Below are 17251 nucleotides of genomic sequence, written 5' to 3'. Positions count from 1 at the left end.
TTTTAAAAAAAAAAAAAAAAAAAAAAAGATTTTGTTGAGAAGGATAGACAGAACTTATGGTGTGTAATTAGAACTATGTTAATTTTTACTATAAAAATGTAGTAGATTAAATAATAGCAAGTGAGGAAAACTCACACTCAGGAAGATGCAGCATGCATGCCTCATGGTTCTGAGTGCCTTCTGCACACCACTTCATATTGCACGTACCACTGTCAGGCAAGCCAGGTCCCTGAGGATTAAGAAGGCACAGGCTGAGCAGGGAGAGCATGGCCTGGGGTGATCCCAGGGATGAGCTGCTGCAAAAGAGCAACAGTTCAACCTGGGGCTTTCCCACACTGTGAGCTGGCAGGCTAAAGGTTCTCAGAAGGCGTCTCAAAGTTGCTTTGGAGGTCAGAGGACAACTGCAAGTGGGCAGAGCACTGCACTCCTGACCCCCCTTTCACTCAGTTTCCCCTGGCTGACACACGGGGCTTCCATCAAAGTTTTCTGCAGACTGAAGTATGAAGTCAGACTGTGAATAAAAGGTCTGAAAACCTAGATCTAGAGGAAGTCTTGGCCAGGAAGACAACCATGTACATCAGATATGAAAGACAAGGTGAGGACAAAATGGGAGAATGAATAATGGAGCTGGAGAGGAAGAGAGTCAAAAACAGGAAAGGGTGTGGTATAAGCCAAGGGTCAGGGTCAGGCGTTCGTCCACAGAAAAGAATGTCTATTGTGGAGTGGGTGTGTCTGCTTAAAGGAATAGCAACAAGATTCTCATCCAGAAGCACTCAACTGCTGAAATCTCAAATTCCCATATGTTACATGTGGACCACCATCTCTTGTCCTTCTACCCCTCTGGATTACTTAATTGCCCACGGCCAATCAACTCTCCAAAAAGCAGTCAGTGTGAGCCTTCAGAAAAGTACTTCTCTGACTCAAACCTTTCAATGGCTTTTCATGACCCTTGAATAGAATCCTAGGTGCTTACAGTGGCCCTAATGTATCATGGCCCTAATTTATTACCACTGTCCTCCTCCTCACTCATGCTCCCCAGTGCCACGGCTGTTCCTCATACAAGCCTCTGTCAGAGCTTTGCACATATATGTGCTATTTCCTTGTCCTGGAATGCTCTCAGACATCTGCATTGCTGTGTCCCTGATGACATTCATGTCTTTGCTCAGAGGTCACTTCTCAGAGCCTCTTCCCTGATTTCATTTTCTTTTCGACATTATCTTACCATCTGGAATTATACATACAAGTATATATATATGTTTATACACATAATATATGTTAATCATCTACCTCCCCATTGGAATTAAGCTCTACAAGGGCAGATTTTGTTTTGATCACTGTTTTGATCTAGGGGGCCATAGCACCTAGAACAGTGTCTAGAAGATAAATGCTCAATACACATTTATTGAAGGAATGACTGCATACACCAACTCTGTCCTTAAATATGTTACGCTCGGTCTTTCCCCATTTCACTCTCTATCTTTCCTAATCCATTAACCATCCTCCAAGCTTCACTTCTTATCCGTTGTAACCCAGAATCTGATCTCCCAGAAACAGGGACACTCTTCCCCACAATGCCAGAAAGGAGGTAAGAATGTGTGTGTGGTTACTGGTCAGTGAGGGTGAAGGAAACAGAGGGAGTCTGACCTAATAACCCCTGACTCCCTGGCCTAAATTCTCAACTGTCTTACTGGCTTGTCCTTCCACATACACTCCCTAAACCAATCTAAGAGTCTACTTCTTTAATCCCATACCTGGTCTAGACAGCACTCTCACAAAAATCCCCAACCACAGAAGCTGGGAATTCCACAAATACACGGCTTCCCACCTCAGCAGACCCTTCTCACTGCTGCCATCAATCCTCTCTTAGGCTCTCTCACATCCCACAGATTCAATCCCAAACGTCCACCACTTTCAAGCTTCCTACTCCCCCTTCACTCAGAAAATGACATCACCTCCACACAAACAAAAGAGGGGTTATTAGGTCAGACTCCCTCAGTTTCCTCCACCCTCACTGACCAACAACCACACTCACATTCTTCCCTCCTTCCTGGCCCTGTGGAGGAAGGTGCCAGGAAGATGTAGGAAAGAAACTTCCTGCTCAAAGCAAATCTGCAACTTCAGGTATCCACCTCCTTAGGGCTCTGATGCCATCATTTATCCACTTCCCCCTCCACATTTTCTCTCTCTCCTTCTCTTCTTTTACCCCGCTGCACATAAATGCTTACATTTCTCCCATCATTTGGTTCATTAAAAAAAAATGAACCAAACTAATATACATCCCCAGACTTTATGTCTCTCTTGCCACTTCCTATTTGCCTCTTTTCCTTCACAGCCAAGCCTTGAAAAAAGAGTTTAAACTGTTTTTACTGTCTCCCCTACCCCACATCATTTCCTACTTAACCCTCTGCAATCTGGACTGCAAACACAAAACTGCTCTTCCCAAAGCACAGATGACTTCTTAAATGAACATTTACTCAAAGTGTATCAATTTAATAATGATATCCTTGATCTTAAAATGCCCGTCTCTTGGCTTCAGCAACATTATTCTTTCTTAGTGTCCTTTCCACTTTTTTGGCCCCTTCTTTGCAGTCCAGTTTGCTATACTGACTGTGTGATCTGGGGAAAAAAACAAAAAACAAAAAACCTCTAATCATGTCATGTCACAGTTAGGAACATGGGCTTTGTCTCTGTCTGAGCTACCACAACAACAGAAATTTAACTGGGTGGCTTAAACAACAGAAGTGTATTCTCTCACAGCTCTGTAGGCTGAGAAGTCCAAGATCAGGGTGCCAGCATGGTCACTTTCTGATAAGGGCCACTCTGGGCTGGCAGACAGCCACCTTACACTGTGTCCTCATATGGCAGCAGAAGAGCAAGAGTAAGCTCTCCGGTGTCTCTTCTTTTAAGGGCACTATTCCCATCATGAGGGCCCCACCCTCAGGCCCTCATCTAAACCTAATTATCTACCAAAGGCCCCATCTCTAATTACTATCAACATTGAGGATTAGGGCTTCCACATGAGTTTGGTGGCAATACAATTCAGTCCATAGCATGCTCTGTGGCAAATAAAGCCTAGCAAGAATCTACACTTTACCATTAATCAGCTGCGTGACGACGGCGAAGGTACCCAACCTCCCAATGGCTCACTTGCCTTATCTACAAAACATGAGCAACAGTATTTACCTCATAAATCTGTTGTAAGGATCAAATAAGATAAACCCTTAAAACAGTGCCTGCATGCAGTAAACATGCAATAAATATTAGTCATTGTTCTTACTGTTATAATTATATATAAATGTGTGTGTGTGTGTGTGTGTGTGTGTGTGTATATATATTTTTTTTTAGGGACAGAGTCTGACTCTGTCACCCAGGCTAGGGTACAGTGGTGTGATCATAACTCCAACTCCTGAGCTGAAGCCATTCCCCCACTTCAGCCTCCTGAGTAGCAGAGACTACAGGCATATGCCACCATGCTCAGTTAATTAAAAGAAAAATTTTTTTGTAGATACAAAGTCTTGCTATGTTACCCAGATTAGTCTTGAACACCTGGGTTCAAGCAATCCTCCCACCTCAGCTTTCCAAAGTGCTGAGATTACAGGCGTGAGCTACCATACCCAGTCTGTTACTGTTATTGATCTTGTCATTCTCATAGCTGTCTTTATTAAAATCATCATTGCTGATTGCCATTGTTATTACTATCAATATTGTTTCTGTCATTATTATCAGTGATAAAATAAAATTATTCCAGCTCGAGTTCTATGTAAGATAATTTAACAAATAAATAATTTTTACAAGAATACAGCATTATGGCCGGACGTGGTGGCTCACGCCTGTCATCCCAGCACTTTGGGAGGCTGAGGCAGGCAGATCACCTGAGGTCAGGAGTTCAAGACCAGCCTGGCCAACATGGTGAAACCCCATCTCTACTAAAAATACAAAAATCAGCCAGGTGTAGTGGTGTGTGCCTGTAATCCCAGCTACTCGGGAGTCTTAGACAGGAGGATAGCTTGAACCTGGGAGGCTGAGGTTGCAGTGAGCTGAGATCATGCCACTGCACTCCAGCCTGGGCAGCAGAGTGAGACTGTCTCAAAAAAAAAAAAAAAAAACAAAAAAAACCCGCATTATTTATAGAAAGAAAACCTGAAAGCAATCTAAATGCCAATATACTATCAACTTCGGCTGCAATAATGACATACCATGACTGGGACTTCCTCACAGTTCTGGAGGCTGCAGTTCTAAGATCATGGCGCTGGCACTGTCAGATTCTGATGAGAGCCCTCTTCCTGGCTAGCAGATGGCCATACTCTTACCGTGTCTTCACATAAGTGAAAAGAGAGCTCTGGTATCTCTTCCTCTCCTTATAGGGGCACCAGTTCTATCTGATCAGGGCTCCATTCCTACTACCTTACTTAACCTTAATCACCTCCTTAAAGGCCACTTCTCCAATACTGTCATGTGGAAGGTTAGGGCCTCAACATATGAATTTTGAGAGGACATAACTAGTCCACAGGGACCAATAATAACAAAATTTTAAGTACAGTAAAACTGAGTGTTATACAATAATAACCAGGCAATATAAGAACTCTAAAGCAAGAAAGAAAATAGGTATCACATGAAAATATCAGGATATAAAATTTTAATATAAATATGTAAAGCATATACTTATGAAAATAAAAAGAAATATAGCATAATTATAACAGGGGTGATGTTAAAGTAAGAGCTTTCTTTCTAAACTGTTGGTATAATTAGACAATCTGAAAAATAAATTTTCATAGAAAGAATACATAAATGAAAAGCTTCAACTGAAAAAAATCAAGAATAATTTCCAATCTAACATTCTATATTTGTTTCCTGCTTACATCATTGCCATCTGTATTAACTAGGATAAAAGCTAAACTCCTGTAATAAGACCAATATAGTGGCTCAGATAAAAAAAGAATTTATTTCTCTCTCATGTTACAGTCAAGAGGCAGACAAGTGGTCAAGGGAAGGTAAGTAGCTTTGCTCCATAACGTCATCCAGAGACTAAGATTCCTCCTGTCTTCTCTTACCACTCCTTGGGGCACTGCCCTCAGATGCATGATTGAAGCTAACTCACCAATGCTTCATTTATGGGGATGGGAGGGAAAAGAATATGACTAACAAGCCGCTTTTTTAATACAAATATGCTTTTAAAAGTAGCATATGTCACTTCCACTCTCATCCCTCTGGTCAAAACTTAGAAATGTGGCTTCATCTGGCTACAAGGAGCGTTAAGAAATACAATTTCTATGTAGGGGTTATGTGCCTAGCTAAATACGTATCAAAGGTAGGACAGCATCCTTCTTCCCACTCTGGAATAGTCATTTCCTTTCTAAAGGGATAACTTGAAGTCTCATCCAGTTATTGGATTTAGCTTAAAGTTTAGGTCTCTAGGCAATACACAGCCCTCTTCAACCCATGCACATCCATGTAGCTCCTTCCTAGTGCAGTGGCCCACAAACTAACAAAAGAGTATGACCTCTGCTCTCCACCACCACCATCACACCCAAAATACAACTGTGGAATACAAATGAGATTAATGCAATTAAGTCTCCCATTCTGAAAATAAAAGAATAGCAAACACCTATTTTTATCAAAGATGAAATACTTCTAGAAAGGAATTGCAAAGTATCTCTGCTCTAGCAAGAAGGCAAGTCCCTTGGTTCATTTCAGATTCTATTCTCTGAGGGGAAGACCCTTGTCCAGGTGTCTTGGCAGTCTTAGCTTTGCCTTTGGAAGATTTTTTTCCTTTCCATTATCACTTCTGGTCATACATGAAGCAGACTTGGAAGAGTACATGCTCCAAGAGGACAGCAAAGATCTAATAGCCTAGTTACTGCTGGTGCACATTTGGGACCAAGGGTTGCTTTAGGTGACAAACAATATCAAACCATCAGAGGCTTTTGCAAGCCAAACTTATGGGATCTTTGGCAACATAATCTCCTAAAAATTTCAAAAGGTCTGTTTGCCTCAGTCAGTTCCACAAGAAAGTAGTAACCACAACTAAGGATTTAATCTGGTCATAGATATTAAGCTTGTCAACTCTCTTGTTTTGTGACACAGCCATTCCTCCCTCTCTTCAATCCTCTCTTGATTGAAGGTTAGCTACCTTGAGATTATCTGATTCACATCAGGAGGCTTATACTACTCCAACCCACTGACATCAGGACAGGCCATGTGACTTGAGATATCCCTTCTGACCTGATTTCAGGCTTAGCCATTTGACTTGCTTTGGCTGATAAAATATGAACAAAAGTAACACGTGCCACTTCTAAGACACTGGTTCTGCCATATCTCTTTTGCCTGTCACAAGAAAGGCAATGTCCCAAACAGGCTTATTCCTTTGGCTTAAACACTAGAGTAACAAAGTATGTGGAACACAGCCACAACTAACATGTCATGAGTAAGAAATAAACCTTTGTTCTTGTAGGGAACTGAGATTTTGTATTTATAACTGAAGCTTTTACATAGTTGAAATGACTGGTTGAGGTGGAAAAGCAAATCCTTAATTTGAACCTTGCCTGGACTGTCTGCCACTGTCAGGCCAAGAAAATCTAACAGGAGATTCCTGAGAATGACTATCTTACCTCTTGCTGTTTGGCATAGAGAAGCAATTTTTTCCAACACTGCAGTGCCCCATATTACTGGCCTCTCAGTCAATTCAGACCACAGGCCATTGGCAGAGAGAACCTCCTTTAGCTATATAACTAAAAACTATATACTCCCTTTCAACTCTAATTGCAAACTGGCTAATTGTTCTCTCATTTGACGCCCTCTTGTAGTTACTGGCAAGGACTAATCAACTCATATTAGCAGTCTGATTCTTTCTAACTACCTCCCTGGAGGTACAAACTGGGTAGACAAATTGACTCTCCTCCAAGTTATTAGAGATGACAGTCTCACTGAACATTTTGCCACCACGTAATAAGGGTCACCAGTTTTCTAGCCTATAACACGTTTTCTACTGTCTGTCGACCAACCACTTAACCAGTGCTATACATTTCAGCTTTTTAATTCTGGAACACCATTTCGGGTGCCAATTTTTGTACTATACAGGCTATGGGCTAAGCTGCTGTAATAAAGTGATGCCAAAAACCAGTGGCTAAAACAAGAAAGAAGTTTATTCTCTTCCTTGAAACAAGAGACAGATAGGCAGATGGTCAGGGAGAAGATGGAGAGTAGTCATTGGTTCTGCTCTCCAAGGCCATTCACGACCCAGGCAGAGGGATCTTTAGGTTCAAGGTAACTGTTGCCATTCTAGCTGCTGCAGCTTTCAGTTAGGGGGAAAGGGAGTGAGGTGGGCAGACGAAGTTCAGGACAAGCACCTTATATTTACAAAGATAACTCAGAATTTTCACATATCACTTGTGTTCTTATCTATCTGGCCCAAACCTAATCACTAAGCCATACTTATTGTCAGGAGGAGTTTAAAAACAGTCTCTATGTGCATAGCCATGTATCTGGCTAAACCAACAGGGTTCTGGTAGTAAAAGAAAGGAGGAATTAGATATTGGAGCAGAATTAGCAGTCTTTGCCACACTCTCATACAATCTATTCTCCATAGTCATCAGTTTCTTTAAAGGCATGGTTCAGACAATGGCACCCTCTGTTCCAAACGCTCCAGGGGCTTCCTATTTCACTTAGCATAAAAACCAAAGTCCTCACAATGACCAACAAGTCCTCACACAATGTGCCCCTTCATTGCCTCTCTAACCTCATCTCCTAATATTCTTCCCATAAAATAAATACCAAATGTATTAAAAACCAATGTATAAAACTGTAATGCTAATGAAAGAAAAAGTTAAATAACATATTTGCAACCTTGGGATGACGAAAGATTTATTCAAGATCTCAAAAGCATAAACATAGACAAATTTTGATGGCATCAACTTTGATGAATTGGACACCACAGACAAAATTAGAAGATAGGCAAAAGACTGGAAGAATATGTTTGCAACATCTAACAAAGGCAAGGGATTAAAATCCAGTGTATGCCAAGAACTGTTGCAAAAACAACAACCAAAAGATAGAAAGTGCAAATGAAAATCTGACAAAAAGGCAGAGGCAGACAATTCACAGAAACTGAATTTAAGTTTGCCAGATAATATACAGGATGCCCCACTGAATCTGAATTTCAGATAAATTATTATTGTTTTTTGTAGAAGTATGTCCTGCATATCGCATGGCCCACACTTACACTAAAAAATTATTTGTTACTTACCTGAAATTCAAACTTAACAAGGTATCTGTATTTTTATTTGCTAAATTTGGAACTGTAAGTGAAATCCATAAAAGTGAATGAAGAGAATCTCACTCTCACTCACTAGTAGTTAAAAAAATGCAGATTAAAATTTGAGCTACCATTTTACCCATTATACTAGCAAAAACTAGAAAATAAGTCTTTTATTGAAGAACATGTAACTCTTTTTTTTCATTTTACTACAAAAGATAACCAAACCTAGGATTCTTTATCATATCACTAGGCAAATAAGAGCCCAACTCTTCACTGCATGTACACAGAGAAAAACACATTTCAAATCCATTTATTTCATACTGCAGATAACAAGAATAATCCCAGTAACCATATTCAGGAATCAATTTTTTCCTAAGAATTTTAAGTACATATTTAGTGTGAACCTAAAATAATCAAAAGGGTCAGACTGTAGTTTCGAGTTTATTCAAGCACAAAGGTTGAGGACTGCAGCCAGGGACTAAACTTCCAAGTTGCCTAGCTGAGTGCTCCAGAAAACAAAAGAGAGTCTCAAGTTTTTAAAGAAACAAAGGACGAATCAGGAGAGGGGGCAATTACAAAAGCTGTTCATCAGAAATTTTCATTGGTTTACAAAAATAACATTGCTTGGTGATTGGGTATATGTTGTTGAACTACAGCATACATGGCATTTTATGGGTACTTGGCGTCAGTTAGTCTGGAGCCCCAATAGCAAGCAGCTTGAAGGGGTCATTATTTAGCTCTATGGGGAATGAGATGTACTGCTGTTACATTTTAAATGCCTTTCTGGGCCTGAAAATTTAAAGGGGCTTGCATTCCCAGATAAAAAGGTTTTTATTATTTCTCCTTAGTATAAATTTGTAAAGTTTTTAACTGTTAAAGACAACAATGTCTCAATATCTTTTAGTAGTTAAACAACAGCTCTGTCAAAAACAATATTACTTATTGTTCATAATGTCAATGTCATAATATATAAGTAATTTTATAATATATTAACTATAGTATTAATTTTCACACTAGGCTAAGATTAACCTCTTAAGGTTGACTATCATACAGTTCAGAAATTTGGTCTGTCAACAGAGACAAGAATCAGACTTTACATTTTTAAAGAGTTTTCCCATAAAAATATCTAAATCACAAACATAGTTTTAACAGTGGATTATTCCTACCTGGAAGGCAGGAATGAAGGTATGACACAAAACCTGTAGATTAAGGAAGGAAATAGAGGCTGCATATAAAAACAACAGGAACATTTTTTTTTTTTTTTTTTTGAGACAGGGTCTCAGTCTGTCACCCAGGCTGGAGTGTAGTGGCGTGATCTCAGCTTACAACAGCACCCATTTTTTAACATGTTATGAGCTTATTACATATGTAAATACAGACAGCACTTAGGGCATTTAAAAATAAAACTTCAATACAAAAAAGAAATTACACCAAAAACTCATTCTGACTTCTATAACTTCTAAGATAATGAATGCCCTAAATTTATTTTAACATCTCCATAGGAAAATAATAATTTAAAATATTACTGTGAAAGATCAATTTAGAAAAAGTTTTGTCACAGAGTAAATAGTTATAGATAGTACAGCAGTTCTTTATTTCATTCTGAAAAAGAAAAATATTCTAAATAAATGTTAAACAACTGAAATATTGGGTTGGTGCAAACATTAATTGCAGGTTTTGCATTGCTGGAATTTGCCATTTGATATTGGAATACATTTTTAAAATAAATGTGGCTATGTTACATATCATTTTAATGGACATTTCTCACTTTATGTTTTTGTTCCTAATGATTTATTACTTGCTGTTTATGTTTATTTTAGACTATGGAAATGATGTTAGACAAATAGCGAATTCCAGTGATTTTCTTATTCGGGATCAAAATGGTTCATAAAGCAGCAGAGACAACTTACAACAACAACGCATTTGGCCCAGGAACTACTAACAAAAGTACAATGCAGTGGTGGTTCAAGAAGTTTTGCAAAGGAGACTGAAAATGAGGAACATCATTGCCGGCCATCAGAAGTTGACAACGACCAATTGAGAGCAATCATTGAAGTTGATCGTCTTACAGCTACGTGAAAAGTTGCCAAAGAACTCAATGTTGACCATTCTATGGTCGTTTGGCATTTGGAGCAAATTGGAAAGTTGAAAAAGCTGGATAAGTGGGTGTCTCAGGACCTGAGGGAAAATGTTTTTAAATCGTCATTTTGAAGTGCCATCTCATCTTATACTACACAACCAATAACGAACCATTTCTCAATCGGATTGTGACGTGTGACAAAAAGTGGATTTTATACAACTGGCGACGACCAGCTCAGTGCCTGGACCTAGAAGAAGCTCCAAATCACTTCCCAAAACCAAACTTGCACCAAAAAAAGGTCAGAGTCACTGTTTGGTGGTCTGCTGCCAGCCTGATCCACTACAGCTTTCTTCTTTTTTTTTTTTTTTTTGAGACGGAGTCTCGCTCTGTCACCCAGACTAGAGTGCAGCGGTGCGATCTCAACTCACTGCAACCTCTACCTCCCAGGTTCAAGCGATTCTCCTGCCTCAGTTCTCAATTAGCTGGAACTATGGGTGTATGCCACCATGCCTGGCTAATTTTGTATTTTTAGTAGAGATGGGGTTTCGCAATGTTGGCCAGGCTGGTCTCAAACTCCTGAACTCAGGTGAGCCACCCACCTCGGCCTCCCAAAGTGCTGGGGTTACAGATGTGGGCCATCACACCCGGCCCACTACAGCTTTCGGAATCCTGGTGAAACCATTACATCTGAGAAGTACACTCAGCAAATCAATGAGATGCACTGAAAAGTGCAACACCTGCAGCCAGCGTTGGTCAACAGAAAGGGCCCAATTCTTCTTCATGACAATGCCCAACCGCACGACACACAACTAACGCTTCGAAAGCTGAATGAATTGAGCTATGAAGTTTGCCTCATCTGCCATATTCACCTGACCTCTTGTCAACTACCACTTCTTCAAGCCTCTCGACAACTATTTGAAAGGAAAATGCTTCCAAAACCAGCAGGTTTTTGGAAAGCAGAAAACGCTTTCCAAATCCCAAAGCATGAATTTTTAAGCTATGGGAATGAACAAACTTATTTCTCATTGGCAAAAATATGTTGATTATAATGCTTCCTATTCTGATTAATAAAGATGTGTCTGAGCCTACTTATGATTTAAAATTCATGGTCCTAAACCGCAATTACTTTTGCACCAACCTAATACTTTATATAAATGGTACTATGATATAATAATTATAGTGACATGATTTGCAAATACTAAAATATTTTGCTTGCCTTGTTCTGTAAAATATATGCAATATAATCATTAATCCTTCATAATGTTGATAAGAATAATTTCCAAGTAACTTTCAAAAAGTAATCACTTCTAGATGTATCTCTAATAACAGCAAAAACAACACACTTCTAGATCTATAATTGGCATCTATCAAGACTAATTTTGGCAGGCACATAATACAACACACTCCCACAAGAGGAAAAAAAATAGACATAAAAGCAACACAGCTTTCACCATAATTTTTAAAGCATTAATATATTTCCACAAATAATATATTACCTTTTGAACTATATATAAAAATAATCCTTGAGGCAGCCTGGGTTCCAAATATACTATCCTGAAATTGATAGAAAACAAGTGATAGTTGTACATCCAATTTTCTTTTAAGTTTCAGAAGAAAAGGAAAATCAAAAGTATGTTATATTAGCGCCATGGCTAACATTAACATGTTTGACATAAAAAGTACGTATTCTTCAACTTCAAGAAAGGAAAAGATTGTTCTTTGGCTCTAGTCGTGAGCTGGAAACAAGTAACCACAAAACCAGTTTTAACTCTACCCCAATCAATCCTTAAAGTCTACTCAACATTTCCACGTAAGTACTTTGTCAACAAAGTAAGCCAATCAGCAACTGCCCGCTTCAGTACCTTTGCTCCTCAAAGCCCGTCAGTCTCTAAACTCTAACTTTAAAGCTGGCTAATCCTTAAATTTTTGCACTTTTCAAAATCAGCCAATCTCAAACACTGTGCTTCCTCAAAACCCTATATAAAAACATCTCTGCGTGTTTAAAGGACCATGTTCTGCAAGCATGGTTCTCCCCTACTCAGCAAGTACAGTTTACCAAAACTCAGATAAGTTTCTAGTTAAGTCAAATTAGAATAGGCTTACAAACAATGAATTACCAATGATTCAAGTGGCAACATAAGTATCAAGAGAACTAAAATTAAGTTAGGCAAAGACTTTGTGAATTTATCCAGAAATTGTCAGATTTATTTATTGGAGAATATCTGAAGACACAGAACAGCTCAGTGGAAACAGCCAAACTACATTATGAGTTGGGTGACACTGAATAGGTTATTTAGTATCTCGAAACCAGTTTCCTTTTCTATGAAATGAGAGTAATAACTCTATTTCACAGTACTGTCAAGAAGATTAAATGGGATAACAATAACTGATAACTTTAAAAGATTGCTAGGTATACAGTTCCAGATTTGCTTTCATCACTAACTTGCTAACACATATGGAAAGTCATTTAACCTAAGTCTGTTTCTTCATTGGTCTAATAGTGAGGATAATACACGCCCTACACATTTTATGGACTGTTCGTAACAATCAAAAATGAAAATTAATGTGAAAAGGATTTTGATAGATATAAACCATGAAACTCCGAGATAGCTAATTTAACATATACAACAATAAAGGGAATTCACACTAGGAAACCTGTTACAATCCAGGATTATATAAAGTCCAGATTAAGTTAATTTTAGTAAGAAATATATTCATAGCCAAAACAAATGTAAAAACACTAGACACACTGGCAACCAAAAAAATTCAAGGCTACTATTATTAGATTCAAGAATTATTTCCCATTCAGTAAAAGAACCAAATTAGCTCAGCTATCCAACAGACTAAAAGCAGTACAACACAATCCTTTGTCCAAGTCAGGCATTTGCCACTTAAACCTACCACCTCCATTTCTAAAGTATTAAAAAAAAATAAAAAACATTAAAAAAAAAGAAGAACGGAAGGAAGGAGGGAGGAAGGGAGGGAGGGAAGGGAGAAAAGATATTACAGGATTTCTCAACATCAGGAGTACTGACATTTTGAACTGGATAATTTTCTGTTGTTGAGAAGTTGTCTCGTACATTGTAGGACATTCAGTGACATGCTATAATGGCCTCAATCCACTAGATGCAAGGAGTAATGCCCCTACACACAAATGTGACAACCAAAAATGTTTTCTAGACATTGCCAAATGTCCCCAGAGTGTGTTGGAAAGTAAAAAATCATTCTGAGTTCAGATTCATCACAGTATCATCTTCCAGTATTTATTTCACACTGATTGGTGGCTTGCAATGCAAATTGAAATTAACAGCTTTGCAATTTAAGAACCGAATAAGCAAATACTCCCTGTAGAATGGTAACAACTTGAAGAATAATAGCTACGTAGTTATGGTTAAATTATTCCTTTCATCAACATACTGGTTTTGCTTAACATTCCCTAAGAATTTTCTTCTGGGTGTTTTGGGGTTAAAACTTGGTTAACCTGTCACTAAAGCTTAGTCTCCACCTAGACTTACTAATTATTAGCCATTAGTGTTATGTGTTAAAATCAAACATAAAGATTTTAATTTCTTTTCTTTTTTTTTTTTTTTGAGATGGAGTCTCGCTCTGTCGCCCAGGCTGGAGTGCAGTGACTGGATCTCAGCTCACTGCAAGCTCCGCCTCCTGGGTTTACGCCATTCTCCTGCCTCAGCCTCCCAAGTAGCTGGGACTACAGGCACCCGCCACCTCGCCCAGCTAGTTTTTTTTCTTCTGTATTTTTTAGTAGAGACGGGGTTTCACCGTGTTAGCCAGGATAGTCTCGATCTCCTGACCTCGTGATTCGCAAGCAACCAAATGTGACATGAAGCAAAACTAAGTGCTACTTATATAAATTATTTAAATATATTCAAACATTTACAGTGTAAAGTACACAAACAAGCATCCAGCTACTACTGCAAATATATACGAGTTGAAGATAATAATGCAAAAAAAAAAAAGTGACTGCAAGTAGAATTTTGACGAAAACAAAAAATGGGGAAAGGAGTCCCTATTTAATACATGGTGCTGGGAAAACTGGCTAGCCATATGTAGAAAGTTGAAACTGGATCCCTTCCTTACACCTTATACCAAAATTAATTCAAGATGGATTAAAGACTTAAATGTTAGACCTAAAACCATAAAAACCCTAGAAGAAAACCTAGACAATACCATTCAGGACACAGGCATGGGCAAGGACTTCATGACTAAAACAACAAAAGCAATGGCAACAAAAGCCAAAATTGACAAATGGGATCTCATTAAACTAAAGAGCTTCTGCCCAGCAAAAGAAACTACCATCAGAGTGAACAGGCAACCTACAGAATGGGAGAAAGTTTTTACAATCTACCCATCTGACAAAGGGCTAATATCCAGAATCTACAAAGAACTTAAACAAATTTACAAGAAAAAATCAAACAACTCCATCAAAAAGTGGGCAAAGGATATGAACAGACACTTCTCAAAAGAAGACATTTATGCAGCCAACAGACACATGAAAAAATGCTCATCATCACTGGCCATCAGAGAAATGCAAATCAAAACCACAATGAGATACCATCTCGCACCAGTTAGAATGGCGATCATTAAAAAGTCAAGAAACAACAGGTGCTGGGGAGGATGTGGAGAAACAGGAACACTTTTACACTGTTGGTGGGACTGTAAACTAGTTCAACCATTGTGGAAAACAGTGTGGCGATTCCTCAAGGATCTAGAACCAGAAATACCATTTGACCCAGCCATCCCATTACTAGGTATATACTCAAAGGATTATAAATCATGCTGCTCTAAAGACACATGCACATGTATGTTTATTGCAGCACTATTCACAATAGCAAAGACTTGGAACCAACCCAAATGTCCATCAATGATAGAGTGGATTAAGAAAATGTGGCACATATACACCATGGAATACTATGCAGCCATAAAAAAGGATGAGTTCATGTCCTTTGTAGGGACATAGATGAAGCTAGAAAATATGATTCTGAGCAAACTATTGCAAGGACAGAAAACCAAACATCGCATGTTCTCACTCATAGGTGGGAACTGAACAATGAGAACACTTGGACACAGGGTGGGGAACATCACACACCGTGGCCCATGGTGGGGTAGGGGGAGGGCGAAGGGATAGCATTAGGAGATATACCTAATGTAAATGACGAGTTAATGGGTACATTTCACCAACATGGCACATGTATACATATGTAACAAACCTGCACGTTGTGCACATGTACTTTAGAACTTAAAGTATAATTTAAAAAATAAATAAATTTAATTCAAAAAATTATTTAAATGCTCAGTATGTACTATCACTGGGCTAGACACACTGTTTTCAACAACAAACAATCTTCATATATATATAATTACTCATAAAATAGTTTAAAATTTGTGCAAATGTAAATTTTAAAAGGAATCTGACTTACTATCTAGGATGTTATATTTCACATGGTCAGTGTTAGAAACAGAGGCTCCTGTTTTCAGGTAGAACTTACCATCATTCGCCTCTGCTGGGAGCTACCTGACACAATTAAATAACCATCAACCTGCCCTCACTGAGCCTGAACTTAAAAGTCAGTATCGCCTGAGCATCAGTAGGCTACTGACTATGCAATTTTACTTTATACCATATATGGGTATCTGATGTTCCTGGGAAACTAACTGCAAATGTAGTATAAATAAAGACTAATCATTTCAACTCCATTAAATGTAGGGAAGCTACAAGAGCAGATTTAAAATGTTGTGAACTGCAAAATCAGACGGCACCCCTTTACATTTATGTTAGTAGAGGGCTCCTGTTTAGGAGTAATCATAGACTGGGTTATTTAGATACTTTCCCAATGAAAGCTTAAAACAAAATATAATTTTATATACTTAAAAAAATTCTGAAATTAACCATAAAATCTATAGCAGTGCAATTTTATACAATCCTTAAATGGTTTAAATTTGAAATACTCATGTTAGGAAGTAATAAAATTGTGACAACTGTTGAGGTTATGGTATGCCGTGAAAGATCTACAGGAACAAGACACATCTTTTTTTGTTTGTATTGTTCTAGTGTCCATGTTCTGCAATGTTCCAGCTATACAAGATGTAATCTGCAATTCCACCTATGACATACATCACCAGATCCCCTTTCTACGACAAAAAAAAAAAAAAAAATACATGTCAATGTTAGAGATGGTCAGCAGAGAAATTCAAACTTATTCCAATATGTGGAACTTTGGCATGATACACTTAAACTGGTGGAAACCTGCCTGAATACCTCACCCAGCCCCTCCATCACCCTCTATTATGCAAGCTGCAACATTTCAAGCCAACTCCCTTATTTCTCTGGTGAGCCCTGTCAACACTGAGGTAATAGAACTGAAAAAACTCATCACTTCACAAGGATAGTCAAATATCAGAATTTATTTCATTTGGTAAAAATTCTATCATTGCCAAATAAAACTAATATAAATATGGTAAAATATGCATGATTTTGAGTAATTCTTTTGTTGAAAAGGACTCTTGGGGAGCCTCAACTTCATCCTGCAACAGCTTAGGCATTCTTCTGCCCCTTTGCCCTTTTCATGCCCCATCTCACAAGTCATGGAAGCTGAGGAGGGGAGGGTGCAGAAAACCAGAATGAACTAATCAGCATGTATTTATGGATTTAGTCTACTCTAATCTTATTCCCACAGGTTTTTCCTCATACTCTGCTCCTCTAGGTAAAGAACTGTTTTATTCATCTCTGAACTTCCAACACCTAACCAAATGCCCAGCATATAAAGTCATCCCTAACATCTACTGCACAGCAGGCACTGGATTAGGGACTAGAGATAGAGAAGTTAAAGAGATAGACCTTGCCCCTATGGAACCTACAGTGGCAGAATGGGCAGGGGAATACCAGATACTGGCTGCAT

At 38.5% G+C, this 17251-nt stretch overlaps 1 protein-coding gene across 22 annotated transcripts in view; it reads right to left on the bottom strand.

Moving 5' to 3' along the window:
- Positions 1-17251, bottom strand: part of LOC105479944 (zinc finger protein 438) — a 179878-nt gene that overhangs the window by 158773 nt on the left and 3854 nt on the right. For 9 of the 22 annotated variants that reach the window (XM_071070267.1, XM_071070272.1, XM_071070278.1 and 6 more), the window contains exon 1: positions 136-4085. The exons of 8 other annotated variants lie outside the window; for them this stretch is intronic. The gene's annotated coding sequence lies outside the window, so the exon portion shown is untranslated. Of the gene's footprint in view, positions 1-135; positions 4086-17251 lie in introns of those variants that run through there. 5 more of the 22 variants (XM_071070262.1, XM_071070264.1, XM_071070268.1 and 2 more) reach the window with 3 other exon arrangements.

Source organism: Macaca nemestrina, chromosome 9 (genome assembly GCF_043159975.1).
Source record: "Macaca nemestrina isolate mMacNem1 chromosome 9, mMacNem.hap1, whole genome shotgun sequence".
Lineage (NCBI taxonomy): Eukaryota > Metazoa > Chordata > Mammalia > Primates > Cercopithecidae > Macaca > Macaca nemestrina.
The sequence above is the reverse complement of the archived record's forward strand: the minus strand, read 5'-3'. Positions and strand labels throughout refer to the sequence as shown.